Source organism: Saimiri boliviensis, chromosome 15, assembly GCF_048565385.1.
Source record: "Saimiri boliviensis isolate mSaiBol1 chromosome 15, mSaiBol1.pri, whole genome shotgun sequence".
Taxonomy (NCBI): Eukaryota; Metazoa; Chordata; class Mammalia; order Primates; family Cebidae; genus Saimiri; species Saimiri boliviensis.
Genome location: NC_133463.1, coordinates 44,014,701 through 44,033,561, shown reverse-complemented (window position 1 = coordinate 44,033,561; position 18,861 = coordinate 44,014,701). Strand labels below are relative to the sequence as shown.

The 18,861-nt window shown below is 38.4% G+C and overlaps 1 protein-coding gene across 1 annotated transcript in view; it reads right to left on the bottom strand.

Moving 5' to 3' along the window:
- Positions 1–18,861, bottom strand: part of FABP12 (fatty acid binding protein 12) — a 77,969-nt gene that overhangs the window by 23,784 nt on the left and 35,324 nt on the right. Inside the window, exon 2 of the mRNA XM_003940177.4 lies at positions 13,267–13,400. The gene's annotated coding sequence lies outside the window, so the exon portion shown is untranslated. The remainder of the gene's footprint in view (positions 1–13,266; positions 13,401–18,861) is intronic.

Genomic DNA, 18,861 nt, shown 5'->3' with positions numbered 1-18,861 from the left:
GCTTTCTCCTCTTTTATTTCTTATAAGGAAACATGTCATTGGATTTTGGGCTTACATCACACTCCTAGGTTCCTCCCATTAGAGTGTGGACAAATGTTTTTGAGGGTGACCATTTAACCTTTTACAGAAGGAGAATGACCAATTGTGAGAACTATAAGGAACAAGGTCTCTTAATACCTTTGCAGGGGTCAGGCAATGAGAATTTCTGCAGTTAAAAAGAAAAAAAAAAAAGCCTGCTTAATTTTGAGTAACATACCTTTCTCCAAATGCACTTGGCACTCTCTTCTCTCAACGTAAATACAAAGATGAATAAGACCCCATCCCTGCCCTCATGGAGTCCAGTGGGAGGGAGAAGTATGTAATCAAAGTAACTGCAATGCACTGTTCAACTGCTAAAATAGAAAAATATCTTAAGTGTAATGGAAGCCCAGTGAGAGGTAAAAGTAATTTTCTGCAGGATCAAAGAAGAGTTTACTGAGTATAAACTCTGATATAAAAATGATATTGTGTAATTCCAGAAGAGGTTTTATGGCCAATGGCTCAGAGGTCAGGAAGTACTTAAAGAGTGTTTAGGAAACTGAGAGGTTGGGTAACTGTTTTCTTTTTTTCTTTTCTTTTCTTTTTTTGAGACAGAGTTTCATTCTTGTTTCCCAGGCTGGAGTGCAATGGTGGAGTCTTGGCTGACTGCAACCTCTGCCTCCCAGGTTCAAGTGATTCTCCTGCCTTAGCCTCCCAAGTAGCTGGGATTACAGGTGCCCAGCACCACACCTGGCTAGAGGTTGGGTAACTCTTGGGCATAAGTGAACAAGAGATTGTGGCAGAGACTGCGACTAACATAAATGTTCTCCATTCTAATCTAGATCTAGAGAACTAAAGGGAGTCATTGGAAAGCAAGGGGCTTCTTTCAAATGAGAGGGACACAATTGGATTTCTGTTTCAGAAAGATTACATTATGTGGATGATTGATTAAAATGACAACTAGAGTCGGAGAGACTAATCAGTGTAAATTAACGCAGCATTTTAAAAATGAGTTCATTAAAAATTAGTCCAATGAAAGAACTGGAGCTTTTTGAAAAGATTTGTGGTCAGATACGTTGAAAATGGATGAAAGCTATAAAGAATCCTGCAGTTTTATTTTCTATTTCAATAAGGGCCTGCTTAACTTTATACACTTTTCTCCAAGTGCATTCAACATTCACCCCTCACAATGTAAAAAGATGACCCCCATTATTTCACTTTTCTTCTTGAACTGTTAGAAAGTTATTTCTAATTACTTTGAATTTCCTTTTATTTTCCAAGATTCCAAATAGTGTTTTAAATAGTTTTTGGACTTACATAAAAGACTATGTTATAGGGATCTTGTCATCCCAATGCAGAGACTCATTCAGGTTCCCTCATTCTTTCCATGTATTCCTTATCTCTAGCTTCAAGTTCATGGGCTTGGGAATCTTCTCTAGAAAGAAAGTTGTAGGTCCACTATCTACCTGAATGCAGCCCACTCTTATCCCTTGAGTTATTCCTTTAGTCTGGATACACAGTGAGTAAGATGTCAAGATCTCACAATTTAATGGAAGATTGAAATGTAATGAGTATCCTAGGGTTCTTGCTTTGCACCTCCATCAATTAATGACTTCAACATACACTGTCCCCTGTAAAAAGTTACTGTACTTAGTGGGGGTACGTGTAGATAATTTATTGGAATGACAATGATTCTTAGAAGTACGCTAATCCTTTTACTTATGTCTCTGTTATCAAGCCAGTCAAACATGGTCTGCTTTCTGCCAATCAATTTCAAAAAAGAGACGAAAACCTGAAACTGTTGTTTATGACAGTGGTTTTTATTTTCTTTGCAAAACTAATACAGTAAATGTAGCAATGGAGTTTAGTTTCTTGACATTATAGGAATCTTAACTATTGTGCTATAAATTTCTAAATATAATTTAAGGTTTAATATATAGTAATATATTTAATTAAACCTTAATATATAAGGTTTAATATATAGTAGCCCTACATACAGATTTTCCTGTGTCATTTTTTTCATCCAAGCAAACTTCTGTGAGAAAACGTCAACCGGTAAACCTTTCACATTTTGTTTCAATGTTTTCACTGTTACTGAATCAAGTTAGCCCAACACAGAGAGCTGTCTGTCTTCACAGGCTCACCTCAAGCCACAGAACACCCAGGTTTCTTTTGAAGCTAGGCCCTGGGAGTACAACATTTTTCCTCAGGCTGTTGTTACTTGCTCAAGCAGGTTCCTAAGAGTTCTTTGCAAAAACTCACTTGCTCTTTTTATGTTTATTTTCTGAGTAACATGAGGAAGAAAGAAAGGAAAAAAGTCAGAAGTTCCCATGCTTACAGTGAGAGAGAAGAAAAAAAGAAGTTGAACAGCCAGTGACAATTTAGAAATAAAAGTAGCCCTTCACCAACTCACAGAGTCCTGAGACATAAACCAAGTTTAATTCAACATTGTGTACGTCAAAGTGCATTTCATCAAACTACGTGTGTTTGTGTGTACACAGGCACACCACAGGCAAATGAAGGGACAATTCAAAGTGTGCTCCTCTCTTCGTTCCCCTGTTTAGTCCTAGCATTACACAATGAACTCTAAGGTCTCTGAGAGTCCATGAAAATCAACCATGATTTTGCAAGTAAGGTTTGGGACCAAATGAGTTCATTTGATCACATTCCAGTTTCTTAATTACTATGCCTTCATTGAGAAATTTCACATAAACTATAACTGCTCTTCTTTTCAGCGGGTACTGGCAGAAATATAGCATAAATAATTGCAATATATCCTGTGATTAATATTTACTGTTTTATCTCTGCTCCAGAGTGGGACAATGGAATCCACAAAGCCAACAATTAAAATGAGACATTATCATGTTTTAGTCCCAGGTAATGTATCTATCATTTAATTTTTCATAACGCATTCATTCAATACACATTTCACATGTATGTAAGTTTTTGTGCTCATAGAACTCTTTTCCAGTGTCAGAAATAAGATGAGGACACTGACTTCTGAAGGAGAAGGAGTTCACTTTTGATGAGCATCTGCCATGTGACAAATAACTAGTCATCTCGTTTATTCTTCAAACCCATCATTACTGGTATAAGTATTGTTATTCCCATTTTATAAATATGATGAGCTGAGGCTTAGAGAAGTCAAAGAGCTTTTACAGAATTCATATAGACAAGAAAATGGTCAAATATTTGACCCATTCTATAAAATATTTGACCCACTACACATCTGGCACTGCCTTGGGTACCCAGGATACACCATGATACCAAAAGGACAAAAATTCTTTTCTCTCTTCTCTTTGCACAGTAACTGAGATTCTCAGTCCTGGTTGAGAATATACTGGAATCACCTAAAGAACTTCTAAAACACTCCAGTGGCCAATGTCTACCCTGATAATTAAATCAGAATCTCTAGAAATGAAAACTGAGCATAAGGATTTTTAAAAACCCACCAAATGATTCTAAAGTGAATCCAGGATAGAGGATCTTTTTATGTATTTGGTTATGCAGTATACCAGGTCACTACTCTCAAAACACACTGTACAGAAATGCATACGAATGGAATACACTTAGCAAACTATTTTAAGGGGATATAAAAGGAAATTTAAAATTGTGTGAGATATATTCAAAGTGTTGGAGTTTACAAAAGGAAAAAATTACTTTTGGACTGGGATGAGATCATGCAAGTATAACTTTTTAAATAAAGGGAATATCAGGGGGCCACTTGAATGTAGGATATACTGTTGACTAGAGAAATGTTTCTCAAACTTTTCTATCAGAATAATTTATTAAACTTGGTAAAATGCAGATACGCAGGCCCTGTGTTACTCCCACAAGGTTGGGCCTCTATTCTTTGCTAGCTCTAATGATTACAACACACACTGCAGTCTGGTAGTCATCAGGAGAGAATTTTGAAGACATTCTTGGCAGTAAGAAAGTGGTTTTTACTGGGTGACAAAGAAAGGCTAGAGTAAGTATGGTGTGTATGGCGTGGGGGTGGGGCTGAAAATGTTAAGGAAATAATAGAAATAGAAGATGTGATAATTAATTTTATGTGTCAATATAGCTGGGCCACTATTTGGTCAAATAATATTTGGTCAAATATTATTCTGACTGTTTCTGTGAAAATACTTTTTGGATGAGATTAACGCTTAAACAGACTTTGAGTAAAGCAGATTACCCTCTACAATGAGGATGAGACTCATCCAATTAGTTGAAGATCTTAACAGAACAAACACTGGGCTCTCCCAAGCAAGAAGGAATTGTCAGCAAACTGCCTTTAGGATTCGGACTATAACCCTTTGCTGGGTCTCCACTGCCAGCTTAACCTGAAGATTTTGAACTTGCACCTCCATGATTTTGTGAGCCAGTTAATCTCTCTCTCTCACCCCTTTACACACACACACACACACACACACACACACATACACACACACACACACATGCACACACACATGCACACCCTGGTTGGTTCTGTTTCTCTGGAAATCCCTAATAGAGAAGGAGAAAGCAGAAAAATGACAGAATATATTGACAGAATGCCTTGATGGACACAGTAAAGAGCTTGGTCTTCACGTGATTGGAACTCTGGAAGTTTTCAGGTAAACCAGGGGAGCAGAGTACAGATATCGCCTTTGGCACTTGAAGAAAGAGCAAACGCCAGTCTATAGTGTGAATCAATCCCAGTTATGCTTTTCTTTTTAAAACTGGCACCAGAGAAAGAGAAGCAGCTATGTAGAATATGTAATTTACTAAAACAGGATTGAAAAAATTGTTAAACTGTGAGTTTTCTTCATTGTTATGGCAAAGAACCACTAATATATTCACAGGGATAAAGTGCAATAGAAGTGAAATAGGTTACTGAAGAATGAGGCTGTAGATTTCAATCCTTGACACAGGTCCCAACTTCATGATCTGCTGTCATTTTGTGAGATGTTAAATCTGTACTTTTTGATGCAGTAACCATGAAAAATTGTCTAGTGTTTTAAAAAATAAATCAGGTTAGACTTCAAATAATTTAAACAAAGAACACTAGAAATTTATAACCTACATTCCTAACTTTATTTTCAAAAATGTTTGCTCCCATACAACTTGTGTTCTGAAATAGTGCCACTAAAAAGACAGAAAAAGTTGCTGAACATGAATTTGTTTAAAAAAAAAAGTGTTGTTGAAATCATCTATGCTTATTATACTCTGTTATAGCTATATAGTTAAGCAAATTTTCTCTGTTCTAGACCTGTAAAGAGTTTCTTCTTAATTTGTCTAAAATCTGTCCATTTCCTTTCCAGTATTCTATACTAGGCTATGTTAAGATGCTGCTTCATTCATTCATATACCCACTTATCCTATTCAGCATTTATTAAAGAAATGTGTATTGAGTACCTACCCTAAATCCCACATAGTGGCAGCTATTGGGAATACAGTATTGATCAAGACAAAAGTTATAACCTTGTTCTCATTATAGTCTTATAATATTAGAAAATGATGTCTCAAAATGAAATGGTAAATAAGGAGAACTATTCCAAATGATACCAACTCAGTGACCTGATGAACGTGCATTGGCTTTGCAAAGACGAGGTTTTCTTTGTTGGTGCCTGATTTCTAGAAACTTGATGGAGCAGGACTTTCAAGGGTAGAGATTCTAAGAGACATAAAATTCTTTTCCAGGAGGCATGCAATATGAAGTAGTTTAAAGCTTTCCTCCTTCCTCACTTCCCTAACCTCTCCTCTCTTTCATTTAATTAGTATGTTTGAATCTCTACTAAGAACAAGGTTGGGTAAGGGTCTGGTGAGTGAAAACACAGTCTCTCAATTCCTAGAGCTTATAGTAAAGTAGAAGAAGGAAGGAATTTTTTTAAAGTCATGCAAATCAATGTAAACTCTATTAAAAGTATGATATTGAAAGGTACATTTAGAAATGACAGATGCAGCTCAGTCTGGAGATTCAGAAAAATTACCAAACATAGGTACCTTTATTTCTATTTACAGAAAATTATCAAGTTCTACTCATGCAACTGCTCAGTTCACTTAGTCTCAATCAATGTCAGGAATGACATGATTCTTTTGTCTGAAATGCTCTAAAAAAGGTCTGCTATTAAATATCTTAGAAGAAGTTACCTTTCTTATTTGTATGGCCACACAACTCTATTAAATAACTGTGAGGATGGTTAATTTTCCTTCCCAGTGGGTAAGCAGTATCTGAGTTGAGAATGGATTGCCCCATAGAGCAAAAATAGATACAACCAGAGCACTCTCCGCTATAATAACATAAAATCTCCCTTCTGGATGTAGAAATCCAAGAAACTGCTATTTAATCATTACATATATTTGTCTTATGTACTACAGAAATGGTTCTTTTTAGGATAACCTGGAGAACTGAAATACTGACTCCTGAGGTTCATTCCTAGACATGTTAATAGGTTTGATTTAACTGTGTTTTAGAAACTCTCTAAGTAATTCTAATGTGAAGCTCTGATTTAAAACCATCAGGCAACAGTGATCTCAAACCTCACGTCACTGTTATTCTAAATGGGATCTATATTCTCTGATGTATGGAACAGTCTTGCCTATTATTCTCAAAGTTTGGCACTCTACAAGTGTTTTGACTCCAGGAAGAGAGGTCCCAGCGCTCTCAGAATAAGAAGCATTCTATGCCAATTACATGTTATTGATCGTCATTGGTTAATGCATTTCAGAGATGAAAAACTTGTTTTATAAAAAGTCTTGAGGTAGGGAATGTTTAGAATACAATATGAAAAACTATGTGTGGGTTTGAAATGTATCTAAAGACTGAACCTTATGACATAAAGTGTAGTGGGGATGTATATTGAAGTATATTTAGCTCAACAGACATTTAAATCAAAACAAAAATGTGCAGTTATACTAACTATAAAGTTTGAACTGGAATGCTGAGAAAAATTTCTATCCAAATTCAACTAGACTTAAACTATAGTAATGATACTTAGGGCTACATAGTGACGTGTGTGTGTCATGCTGGACCCCTGGTGGTTTCAATAGGGATGGGACTATGTTAGAATGGCCTAATAGTTCTGGGTGTCTGCTGCTTCACATGATCATCTCATTCATTCATTCATTCATGTATTAATCATTCATTCATGTAATAAATTTTTAAGGGTCTAGTCTGGGTCCCATACTGTGCTAGCTCCCAGGATATGGCAGAGAAGAAGGCAAACCAGGTCCCTGTAATACAATGCTTATCTGATTTGGACCACAGACAAGCAGACAAGCAACAGCAGGAATCTGTGACTAATTGAAACAGAGGTTTGACATGGGGTGTCAAGGAAGCTCAACACAGGGGCAATTCACCGAACTATGGGTTGCAGAAGGGCTTCCCTGAGAAAGTGACATTTAAGCAGTAACTTGAAGAATGAATAGGAACAGTAAGAACAAGCAGAAAGTGGGGAAGCCAATTCCAAGCAGAAAGAACAATAATTACAAATGCACAGGGTATGAGAAAGAGAACAAGGTCCTTTAGCGCAGTTGGAAGAAGTTCAGTATAATAGGAGCAGGTAGTGCCAAAGTGGTAAGTGTTATAATAGGAAACCAGAAACGAAGAAGGGTTAGGTCACAAATGCTTAAAAGACGGGTTTTGGAAGCTGTTGAAGCGATTTACACTAGGTAGTGATTTGATCAGATTTGGATTTTAACATTTTCACTCAGGCTACTGTATGGCAAGTGAGTTGGAGACGAGACGAAGAGACTTGCTAGACCAGGCGTCCCCAAACTACGGCCCACGGGCTGCATGCGGCCCCCTGAGACCATTTATCCGGCCCCCCACCGCACTTCAGGAAGGGGCACCTCTTTCATTGGTGGTCAGTGAGAGGAGCATAGTATGTGGCGGCCCTCCAACGGTCTGAGGGACAGTGAACTGGCCCCCTGTGAAAAAAGTTTGGGGACACCTGTGTTAGACTGTCAGAGGAAATAAGAGTGCTTGGAAGTAGGGTAATGACAGTGAGGTGAAGAAAACTGGATACATTTGTGAGAAATTTAAGAAGAATTAGGGGCACCAATGCTTCATTGAAATTCCACAGAGGACAGTAGATTTTTTTTGGTTTATTGTGTTCACTGATAAATCTCAAATGCTTTGAGCAGGGCCTGGCACACAGTAGAAGATGATGAATATTTGAGGAATTGATTAGATATAGTAGGTAACTTTTAAGAATGGATTAAGAATATTATCCAGGTTGTGGCCTTGGGGAAACTGGTAAGCTAGTGGTTCCATTTACTGAGACAGGAAACAAAAGAGGGGAAGTTTAGAGGAGCAACTGGACCAGTCATGTTTTAGACATGTTTTGTTTGACAAAACTTTGAAACATGGAAATGTGAAGCAGAGTATGAACTCAGGAGAAAGTTCCGGGCTTGGGATTTGTGAATCTTTAAAGTAATTTGAATCTCATCAACGGAATATTTAATGTAATCATGGTGGAGATGGCTACGTAAGGTATGCAGAGGAAAAACAGAAGAGGGGCTAAGATGCACCTGAGGAACACTGACATTTAAGTGACCGAGAGAAGAAGGGATTTCTCTCTTTCTCCAGAAACCTATTTCGCACCTTCTTCATAATAAGCCACTAGACCTATCTCTTCCAGGAGCTCTTATTTTATTAACCTGATTCAAGCAGAGAGAACATTAATATCTATAATTTCTCAAAATCCCTTGCTGTTCTAAAATTTGTGGCTAGTGATCACTTCATTTTCTACCTTAAATCTTATTTTCAACCTAACAAACATTTTGGAGTAAAGCACAGTGCCATTGAACCAATTTATACTATATTTTCACTTGATATGGTAAAGTCATAGTCATCTAATTTAATTGTAGTTATTATTATATTTTTCTGCAGAGCAGAATTATCAGATTCAGAAAGGGAAGAGCCTAGGGAAAGCATCTAGTCATGCTTTTGTTTTACACAGGGAATCTGTACGTACTCAAGATTATTTAGCAGCAAAATGGAGATTCAAACACAGATTTTCTAGCTTGCAGTTCAGGCTTTTTCCACTATGCCACTCTGTGTCTCATACTTTCATAAATTCTAGTTTCTGTGCTTATTTAGGTTAAAACCCCTTGGAGGCAAAGACCACATTACTTTTGTACTGTTTCTTCATCTTCCATATACCTAGTACAGTGCTCTGATATAAAGAAGGGGGCAAGGAGCCCTGGAGCTGATGTTGTGGATGCTACAAGTCACTGTTATAAATGATTGTACAATTTCCTTGCAACATAGCAAGGGTTTCTTTCACTCATGTAACGTTGGTGTCAGAGATGTAGGCACACAGAAAATCTAAGTCTTCCTTAAGGTGTCACATTCCTTCAGCTTCGGTTAGGAAGACTTCTTAACTAACCTATCCTGTAGGTTAAATCCAACCCCTTCCACTTGCAACCAAACAGTGTATCAAAATTAAGTATTATTTTAAAAATCGGTAACCCATGCATATAATGCCAGTTTATGATGCAGCTATCGTGAGGGTGTCATTCTCTTTGCTCAGTTGTACAAGACACCTAAATTTATCAAAGACATAAAAGATAACGGCAAGAAAGTGTTGGGCTATACAAACATTACTGTCCGTATTTTCAGACTGGATATTAAAATAACAATAGAAGCCACATCGGAAGGCCTACTATATGCAAAGCTCTGTACTAGATGCCTTGCATACATAAATTTATTTCAATCCCCTCAAAAACTATGAGGTGTAGAAACCAAGAATCAGAGATTGTGGGGGATTTTCCTAAGGATACACAGTCTCTAAATGTCAGAGTCAGGATTTGAACTCAGATCTCTCTGATTCCAAACCCATTCCCCTCTCATTATGATACATTGAAATAACTGAAATTCAGCCTTCTGTTGATCTCTCAATAATAGTAAAGAATATTATTATTGTTTTCTACAGGAGCCACATTCTACTTGTGTAGAGGCTGCGACAGTAACCAACTCATCCTGCCCAACTCACGTTATCACATCTACAGGGATTGACTGCCATCAGCCAAGTCACTGGCTGAGGGGAAGAACCAGAACCCACCTTGGACTATGATCTAAGACAGGATGTTCAATCTTTTGGCTTCCCTGGGCCACAGTGAAAAAAGAATTGTCTTGGGCTGCACATAAAATATATTAACACTAACTATAACTGATGCACTTAAAAAATTACAAACACACAAATCTCATAAGGCTTTAAGAAAGTTTATGAATTTGTGTTGGGCTGCATTCAAAGCCATCCTAGGTTGCATATGGCCCCCGGGCCACCAGTTGAATAATCTTGATCTGCGATAAAGTGGTTCTGGCCCTCAGCCTAAATTTCTCTCATTAGTGTTGGAATGAGGTCAGGGCACACACTTTCATGTTTTCTTCCTACAAATTACTTGGATAAGAAATTTCCCTCTCAAAATACTAAAAAAACTGAAAAAGAAAACAGCTACTTCACCCTTAATTCTGATCAAAAAGGGAAATTTGTGAACTAAAAGGCAGTCACATGTTCCTTGGGAAAGAAACAATCATATGATCTTCATTTAATTAGACAGATAATAAAACTATAAATTAGTTAGTTCAAGTATATTTACTTATCCTCTGTTCTGTGCCAGACATTGTTCTAGGAGCAGGAGAGGACAAGACAAAGGCCTACAGCCTCAGATTCCTGATATTTCTATGTACAGAGAAAAATAGACAAACATTAAGAATTCAATGTTTATCCTAGAGTTTAGAAAATCTGACTAATTATTTTTAGAAATTTTTAAAACCCAAAGTCCTAATACAAGACAAATGGTTCCGATTTTTCTTTGTGCTTTTTTAAAAAATTTACAATAAGATGTTTTGAAAATGGAAACCTGGTTTTAAAGTGAAAATGTATTCAGTGACTAATGAAACTTCCACGGGAACAGTGGAAAGAGTACCGTCACAAAGGACAGTTGCCATCTTTTGATTGTTACTTCAAGTCTTGGATATGTTAGAAAACCTATTGCAATTTTTAAATCAGATTCTTTGTTACTTTGTATCACTTCAATTAAGGCAACACCCTATTCCATAGAGAAAATATAGCTATTCTGTTCATCTCAGCTTGGAATAAATTTTAAACTGCATTTTTAATAAAAATTTTAAAGAAGAGAACATGGAACAAAATTAAAAGTATTCGGGAAAATAATTTTATTCCTAGAGACACTAGAGAAGAAAGTTAACTTAAGAGTGACCAAAGACTCCAGATGTCCTAGATTTTTTTGTTTTGTTTTGTTTTTCTTTTTAGAAATTAGATAAATTTAGTTTGTGGAAAATTGCTAGAATAAATTCTTGAATATGGTTTGTGGGCATGTAGGAAATGAAATGGTGATTTTTAGGGGATCATGGGTATCTTAATAACAAACTATGCTTTTTTAGTGAGCAGAACAAAATGTGCCACAAATACAGTGCCTTGATATTTATAAGTCATTTTCCAAAATCTTTCACAATATCTATATAAACAAGATTTTTTAAATTGTATGTATAACACTATAGTTAGCAAGTTTCATTCTTGGTTCCACAATAACACTGATCAGTGGTTAGATGGAAAGCCAGCAGGATGCTTTGTGTCTGTCCTGTTTAACATTTCTACAGGTGATTTGGTGAAGATACAGAAGGCATGTTATTGAATGTGCAGATGCACAAAGTTTAGGGTAAAAGTTAATGTGTTTGAAAAGAAAGGTTATATTAAAAATATCAATCATTGACTGGAACAATTGGAAAGGACATACTTGTCTGGCTACAGGGACAGAAAACTCATTACTATGGTGGTGTTTTCATTGGGTTTGGTAGGGCCAGAATCCAGAACTCATTAAGTGCCTCTTTTTATAGCATAATGGCAATTCATTGATTATTTTCATTGTCTAGAAAGGACTAGACTAGAAAAATAATAATTACGGTCATTGTCTAGAAAGGACTAACCTTAATGGTAAAAGATAGGCTTTTTGTCATCATTTTCTTCAAATGAATAACAATATAAAATATTAAAGTAGGAAAATATCCCATAGAAATAATGTAATTTAACTTTTTTCTTTAAATAAAAAATCTTCTATAACATCCTACGTATGTGGCTAATCAAGCCTTATTTGTTTTTGTTTTGTTTGTATAGTGCTGGAACAGTGCCTGGAACTTAATCATTCAAAAAGTATTTGTTGATTGAACGATTTTATGGAAGGGAAGCACACACCTTTCTTTTTCTTTCTTTTTTTTTTTTTTTTTTGAGATGGAATCTCCATCTGTCACCCAGGCTGAAGTGCAGTGGCATGATCTCGCCTCACTTCAACCTCTGCCTCCCAGGTTCAAGTCATGCTTCTGCCTCAGCCTCCTGAGTAGCTGAGATTACAAGTGTACACCACCACTCCTGGCTAATTTTTGTATTTTTAGTAGAGTCAGGGTTTCGCCATGTTGGCCAGGCTAGTCTCGAACACATGACCTCAGGTGATCCACCCGCCTCCGCCTCCCAAAGTGCTGGGATTACAGGGGTGAGCCACTGCACCAGGCTAAGCTGACACCTTACTTAAGTACCACATTTCATTTCTAGAAGCTACTGATTTCTGAAATAGTCTTCCTTATTCTAAGTAAAACCCATTTTTCTATAACTCTCTACTTATAAGACACAATCATGCTCTCTGATATGAACAAGGTAAATCCAGCTTTCTTCCAAATATTTTAAGACAGCTGACATTTTCCCTTCAAGTACTTGTTATTTTTTCCAGGTGGAAGTTAACTAACTCCTGAGCCTTCTTCATACAGCATGGCTTTTTATCCTTTAATCATTCTTATCATTTTCCTCTGAATGTGTGTTAAATTTTCAAGGATTTTCTTAAAATTTGGTGCCCTGAACTAAAGAGCTCTTGAGATGAAAATTGAACGTGATAGAACATTATTGTAAGATATTAGCTGTCATAGACAGCTATGTAAGTAATAATTATTTCAGTCTGAAATCAATTAAAATCTTTAAGTGTTTTTCTTAAACTACAGGGAACTCCTAGCCAACATCTGAGTTAAACATGTCAACTTTTTTCAAAGGCAAAATTATACTTTAGTTTTGTTTCCTGTAGTGAGTCTTTTACTTTCTTATTTTCTTAGCAGAAAGATAAAAATGAATCATTTATTATAAGAAAATGCTTTTTGTTTTGTAAAATCATTTAAATTTGGTTTTAAAATCTCATAGGGGACTAATCAGATAACGCTGGTTTTTCTCTGTGTTCAGTCCTGAGTTTTCAAAGCAACACCCCGGTACTCACGGCCTTGGCCCTCCCTGGGCAGGAAGCCTGTGGAGGCCCTAGGTCAGCATGGGCACTTGGTGAGGGAGGTGCAGGAGTCCAGCTAGGGAAGAGGCCTCTGGATCACAGAAGAGCCAGATTGCCCAAGTTTCTCTCTAGGCCAAACAGACACAAAGATAGCGTGAGTATTATTATTGGCCAATAGGGAACCTCGCTTCTTTATTGTGTGCTCTGGAAGGAGGAAGAACGCTAGCATTTGTCCCGGGAAGGGAGAAAAGAGTAAACAAAGAAGCACATCGGGACACATTCCTTCCAGTCCTCCTCACATACCGAGTCGGGAATGAATGTAAGTCAGAAGGATTCTCTTCCATGTGGACCTAAGAGGGTGCATAGCAATTAGAATAAGAATTCTGTTCATTCATCCTCAGCTGACAGATTTTGAGCAATTTGCACGTCTGGGAAAGATAACAGTAGACGTGAGGAAGACCCAGTCTGCACTCGCACGAGCCCCTCTTCCACTTTTCCTGCACCCCAGTGAGCCTGCCCTGCCTGCCCACTTTCCCTTCCGGGCTGCTGCAGGCCCCTGAGCCTGCTCCCCGTGAAGGCAGTCATAGAACAAAACCCATCTGCCCTCAACAATCACACAGCTGAGACACTCTTGGCATTTAAGTGCATAGAAGTTGGATGAGGGCTGAGCAGTGGCTCACGCCTGCAATCCCAGCACTTTGGGAGACTGAGGCAGGTGGATCAGGAGGGCAGGAGTTTGAGATCAGCCTGACCAACATGGTGAAACCCCATCTCTACCAAAAATACAAAAATTAGCCAGGCATGGTGGTGCACACTTATAATCTCAGCTACTAAGGCGGATGAGGCAGGAGAATCGCTTTAACTTGGGAGGCAGAGGTTGCAGTGAGCTGAGATCACACTACTGCACTCCAGCGTGGGTGATAGGGTGAGACTCCAACTCAAAAAAGAAAAAAAATAAGTTGGATGAGTACTTCCAGGGGAAGGACAGAGGAGGATCTACCAACCTACTAGTGACAGGGGAATTTTTCTAAGGTACTGATAATTCCACTCCACCTCCAAACTTACGTACTACACTCAGCCAAACACAAACTTGATCTGAGAAGACTCTTTCTCCTTAGAAGAGAGGCTAGCTATCATATCTTGTTCTTTGAGCATTCCCCTTTGGAGTCTTATTCCAAATTTCATCCATTTCAAGCTACTTATCAATGTATTCCTTTAAACACCTAACAGTTCTCTCCCTGAGAGGAATTCATTCCAGTGATAAAATTTTCTCCACTCCAAAGAGGAACACAACTTTGCAAGTCTAGACTATGCATGCAGTTTGCTTCAAAGTAGCATTCCCAGTGATATTTTATGCCCCCCAGAATTGTTAGGATGTAAACAGCTTTTCTGAGGCAAATAAAACAGTGGTCTTGAAGAGTGGTACCTTGGAAAATCCCCTGCTGGCCAACTGATCAAATATGGGATTGTCCAAGGCTAGATCCTACGTTCTTTTCATTTAGGGGTCTAGGCTCCACTTCCTTTTCTAGGCCAGGATGATTGGGGACTGGTCCAAATGGAGCCAACAGTGACGTGATGGAAATGACCTCTTTCCTTACTTGCCTTGCCATGTAGCTTTTGTCCCTTGCCATGAGTCTAGCTTTCTGCAACTATAATAAATCTGGAATGGCAGATCCTTGATCTACACTTTTCTGAGCCCTCAAAGGATGAGTCATCCCCAGGAATATTGGCTAACTCTTTGCAAAAATTTCAGTGTCCAATGCTCCGTTTCCAAGAGTTCAAGAAAGATCTGGGTGAATGTTGCAACGCTACTGGTCTCTAGACTGGGGAGAGATTCAAGCCACTGGATTTAATAAGAGGCTATAATTTGTCTGCAGGATGAAGTGATCAACCTCTAGAGTCTAGTTCAGGAGGAAGCAATTTAATTTCTGAACTACTGAACCATAATTCACAAGCAGAAAGGATTTCCACATAGTTCAAATCATTATTTGTAGGAATGTAATGTTCAAATATCACTATATGGAAAAATAATATGTTCTGTTTATTTATTTATTCTTTCTGTTCTTCCATCCTCATCCCCAGCCAAGCCACAATCTTTTATTCTGAATTCATTTTGAGAAAAAATATTTAAAATATTTTCCCAACAAAATAGTTCCTCACCATTCTCTCAGATATATTTACATATAGCTATTGCTGGTCTCTAGGTACAATGAAACAAAGACTTAAAATAAAGACAAATCTCTAAAACAGAGTAATTATCTCCTATTCTTTCTGAAACAATAAAATGATCACAGTGTATATGAAAGTACTTCATAAATGGGAAAATAATCTAAGTAATAGATTGGTTCAATCTTAAATTTGAAAAGTTGAGAACCAACTAGCAAAAATTCAAGTGGCATAAACTGATTTTTTTCTCTTCAAGTATTGTACCAAAGGTTCTAAAATGCATTGGTGATATGGGAGGTGGAGTAAAATGACCAGCTAGAAGCCTGCACCATTGTTCTCCCTGCAGAAACACTAAATCGAACAACTATCCATACATAAAGCACTTTCATAAGAAGCAAAAATCACGTGAGTAATCACAGTGCTTGGCTTTAACTTCACTGAGATTTAATATCACTAAGAGAGGCACTGAAGAGGGGAGGAAAGACAGTCTTAAATCACCAGTGGCACAGAGATGACATCTGTGTGCAGGGGGGAGGGAGCGCACAGTGATTGTGGAACTTTGCATTAAAACTCTGTGCTGCCCTGTCAAAGCAGAAAGCAACACTGGAAGAACTCAGCTGGTGCCCACAGAGGGAGAACTGAGGCCAGCCCTAGCCAGAGGTGAATTATCCATCCCGGTGTTCAGAACCTGAGTTCCAGCAAGCCCCATCACTGTGGGCCAAAGTGCTCTGGGCTCCTAAATAAACTTAGATGCCAGTCTAGGCCACAAGGATTACAAGTCCCAGGAAAGTCCTGGTGCAGTGCTGATTGGAGCAGGTGAACTTAGGGTGCAGGTGACTTAGTGAGTTACTAGTCCGGGCATCCAGAGGAGCGCTGTGTCATGCCTCTTCCAATGCCAGGCAGTACAGCTCCCAGCCCCAGAAGAGATTTTTTCCATTTGAGGAGAGGAGAGGAAAGAATAAAGAAAACTTTATCTTGCAACTTAGATACCAGCTCAGTCACAGTAGGATAGGGCAGCAGGCAAAGTTCTGAGGCCCGTATTCCAGCTGCTGATTCCCAGCTACACCCTGGGCTAGAAGGGGACCTGCTGCCTTAAAGGGAAGGACCCATTTCTGGCAGGATTCATCACCTGCTGACTAAAGAGCCCGGAAAAATCAGCAGTGGTACCCAGGCGGTATCACCATGGTCTTTGAGTGAGACTCAGAGATGTGCTGGCCTCAGGGGTGACTCCAATCTTTTCTCACCTCGGGTGGCTATGGGGAGGGGCCCCTTCCGGTTGAGAAAAAAAGAGGGAAAAGTAAAGGGACTTTGTCTTGCAGCTTACCTACCAGCTTGGCCACAGTAGGGTAGAGGACCAAGTGTGATCTTGGGTTTCCCAATTCTAGGCCATGGCTCTTGGATGACATTTCTGGACCTGCCCTAGGCCAGTCAGGAGCTCACTGGCCTGAAGGGAGATGTCAGAGTTCCACCTCTGCCATTTACCACAGCCTGACTGAAGAGCCCTTGGGCCTTGAATGAACATCGGTGGTAGCCAGGCAGTACTCACTGTAGGCCTGGGGCAGTGGTGGCCATAAGGAGATATTCCCTTGCTTATAGAAAGGGAAAGAGTGAGAATAACTTCATCATGTGGCTTCAATGCCAGCTTAGCTGAAGTAGAATAGAGCACCAGGTAGATTCCTAAGGTTTCTGACTCTAGGCCCTGGCTTCTGAATGGCATCTCTGGAACTGCACAGGATCCAGGGAACTTACTTACCTGAGGAGAGGATACAAGCCTGGTTGGCTTCACAACCTCTGATCTTAGAGCCCTCAGGCCTTGAGCCTTGAGCAAGTGTAAGTGGTAGCCAGGCAGTGATTACAGCAGGACTTCAGTGAGATCCAGTGCTGTGCAAGCTTCAGGTCAGACCCGGCAGAGGCCCAGTGGGGGTGGCCACAGCAGTGCTTGTGTCACCCCTCCCCCAGCCCCAGGCAGCTCAGCACACAGTGAGATACTTTGTTTGAGAGAAATTAAGGAGAGAAGACCAGTCTCTGCCTGCTAATCCAGAGAATTCTTCTATATCTTATCCAAGACCACCAAGGTGGTACCTCATTGAGTCTGCAATAGCCACAGCATGACTGGGCTTGTGATGCCCCAATGCAGATAGCGCTACAGTGACCAAACACTTAGATCACAGCACCCAAGTCTCTTCAAATACCTAAAAAGCCTTCCCAAGAAGGATGGATACAAACAAGCCCAGACTGCAAAGACTATAATAAATACCTAATTCTCCAATGCCCAGACACTGACAAGCATCCACAAACATCAAGACCATCCAGGAAAATATGAGCTCACCAAATGAACTAAATAAGGCACCAGTAGCCTCTCCTGGAGAGACAGAGATATATAATCTTTCAGACAAATAAGAAATAGTAATTTTGAGGAAACAATGAAATTCAATATAACACAGAAGAAAAAAATTCATAATCTTGTCAGATAAATTTAACAAGAAAATTAAAATCATTAAAAATAATCAAGCAGAAATTCTGAAGTTGAAAAATGTGACATATTGACACATTGAAGAATGCATGAGAGCCTTTTAGCAGAACTGATAAAGCAGAAGAATTAGTGATCTTGAAGACAGGCTATTTAAAAATAAACATTCAGCAGAGAAATAAGGAAGAAGAATAAAAAAGAAAGAAACACACCCACGAGATCTAGAAAATATCCTCAAATGGTAAATCTAAGAGTTATTGGCCTTAAAGAGTGGAGAATTTAAAGAGTAGAAGGTAGAAAATTTATTCAAAAGGATAATGACAAAACTTCCCAAACTTAGAGAAAGATATCAATATTTAAGTACAAGAAGGTTATAGGACAGCAAGCAGATTTAACCCAAATATGACTATCTCAAGACATTTAATAATCAAACTCCAAAAAGATCCAGGATAAATAAAGGATCTTAAAAGTGGCAAGAGAAAAGAAAAAAATAACATACAATGGAACTCCGATACATTTAGAAAACTTCTCAGTGGAAACCTTACAATGCCAGGAGAGAGTGGCATGAAATATATAAGTGCTGAAAGAAAAAAACCAAAAACTTTTATCCTAGAATAGTACATCCAGCAAAAATATCCTTCAAACATGAAAGAGAAATAAAGACTTAGCCAAACAAACAAAGGCTAAGGGAATTCATCAACCACACCTGTTCTACAAGAAATGCTGAAGGGAGTTCTTTAATCTGAAAGAAAAGGAAATTAACGAGCAATAAGAAATCACCTGAAGGTACAAAACTCACTGGTAATAGAAAGTACAAAGAAAAACATAGAATATTATAAAATATTGTAATCGTGATGTGTAAACTCCTCATATCTTGAGAGGAAAAACTGAAAGATGAACCAAGAAAAAAAACTACAACATCATTTCAAGATATAGACAATACAATAAGATAA